Source organism: Drosophila erecta, unplaced genomic scaffold, assembly GCF_003286155.1.
Source record: "Drosophila erecta strain 14021-0224.00,06,07 unplaced genomic scaffold, DereRS2 tig00000126-arrow-pilon, whole genome shotgun sequence".
Classification (NCBI taxonomy): domain Eukaryota; kingdom Metazoa; phylum Arthropoda; class Insecta; order Diptera; family Drosophilidae; genus Drosophila; species Drosophila erecta.
This window is the reverse complement of record NW_020825209.1, coordinates 417,186-419,599: the sequence shown is the minus strand read 5'-3', so window position 1 is coordinate 419,599 and position 2,414 is coordinate 417,186.

Here is a 2,414-nt window from a genome sequence, read left to right as displayed (position 1 = left end):
TGCAGAAGAACTTCAGAGCATCATGTGAGGATGAATATATTTATTAATTTCCGTCTCGAGCCGATGTATGCGACCCACACATACAAAACACACAAAAAACAAATGAGAAACATATTATGAAATGAAACACACATACATTGAAAACATTTGTAAAACAGCAAGGCAACCCATAAATTGCATATCGAATATTTAAATCTAATTACAAAAACCAAGTCCAAAACATTAAAAAAAAACGCTAAAAAACTTATTTTTTGAAATTTATGTTAATAAAAACAAAATCCATACATAAAAACCAAAAACAAATCGAAATCTAAGAGAAATTACTTTCCTCCAACGAAATCGATAGGATAGGGGCGATCCGAGAGGGACAGACGAAAGTGGAAAACTAGAGACTACTTCCGCTCGCTTGAGCGGAACCTTGAGGCTCCACGAGACAGACAGAGATGGCGATAGCGCGAAAGAAATAGAGCGAGAGAGACCACTAGATGAAAGGAAGAATACTGTTCTATTTTCACACAAGTACTGTAGACATTTATTCAAGAACGCTATCAGAACTAGAACTACAAATTCATATACACAACTCCCATAACGAAAGATGAATAAAGCGATTTTTTGAGCTTCATTGAGCTCGTATTTAAATTTCCAATCGGACTGTATCCAAAATAGGAATTACATTTTTTGGCCATTTTTTGCAAATTTTGCTGATGTTTTTTTTCCCTTACAAAAAAAGGCAAAAAATCACAGAAAAATTTCCCAAATCCGTCAAAGAGTGATAGGGATGGTCAACGTTGGTAATTAGCTGCTCAAAACTGTCATTCTTTAATCTTTTTGATAATTTTTATGGAAGTTATGATACAAATTCCCATCGAAAATATGCCAAATGTCGTTTTTCCGACATAAAATAATCAGTTTTTTGACCACAACTTTAAAAATAATTGTCTGAATATGGAATGTCATACCTCGTTGAGCTCGTATTTAAATTTCCAATCCAACTGTATCCAAAAATAGGAATTAAATTTTTTGGCCATTTTTGGCAAATTTTGTTGATGTTACCCCTTACAAAAATAGGTAAAAAATCACAAAAAAAATTATTTTCCCAAATCCGTCAAAAAGTTATAGGGATGGTTAGCGTTGGTAATTAGCAGCTCAAAACTGTTATTCTTTCATCTGTCTGATCATTTTTATGAAAGTTATGATAAAAAATATCCATCGAAAATATCGGATATTTGCCAGAAGTCGTAATCCCGATTTTTCGACATAAGATAATCCGTTGTTTTGCCACAACTTCAAAAATAATTGTTTGAATATGGAATGTCATACCTCGTTGAGCTCGTATTTAAATTTCCAATCGATCTGTATCCAAAAATAGGAATTCAATTTTTTGGCTATTTTTGGCATATTTTTGTTGATGTTACCCCTTACAAAAATAGGTAAAAAATCACAAAAAAATGTATTTTCCCAAATCCGTCAAAAAGTGATAGGGATGGTCAGCGTTGATAATTAGCTGCTCAAAACTGTCATTCTTTCATCTTTTTGAAAATTTTTATGGAAGTTATGATCAGAATTCCCATCGAAAATAGCCAATATTTGCCAAAAGTCGTTTTTCCGATTTTCCGACATAAAATAATCCGTTTTTTGCCCACAACTTCAAAAATAATTGTCTGAATATGGAATGTCATACCTCGTTGAGCTCGTATTTAAATTTCCAATCCAACTGTATCCAAAAATAGGAATTAAATTTTTTGTCCATTTTTGGCAAATTTTGTTGATGTTACCCCTTACAAAAAAAGGTAAAAAATCACAAAAAAAATTTATTTTCCCAAATCCGTCAAAAAGTGATAGGGATGGTCAGCGTTGATAATTAGCTGCTCAAAACTGTCATTCTTTCATCTTTTTGAAAATTTTTATGAAAGTTATGATAAAAATTCCCATCGAAAATATCCAATATTTGCCAAATGTCGTTTTCCCGATTTTCCGACATAAAATAATCAGTTTTTTGACCACAACTTTAAAAGGAATAAATAAAAGCATCAAAGTTCTGAGCTGGACATGGGTTTTTTTATTCATGATTCGTTGAAATTTTGATTCTTGGTATTCCTTTAAAAATAATTGCATAAATAAGTTGTAATTTTACGATGTGTTTGGATCGAATGATCTATCAGCTACAAAGTACTACATAAACACAGCACAAACACACTACATTCACCCACAGGCACACGATTTTCCATGCGGCTTTACAAAACCAGGTTCGATCAAGGCAATCTAAGTTTATCATGGTCATCAGAAGACAGTCCTGCGAACTGCTCTATTCCTCTTTCAGCTCCGACTCGCATCCGCAACAATGAAACGATGTAGGACTAAGCATTCCAATTTTTATATACCCCTGCAGAGGCATTATGAATTCAATAAATAAT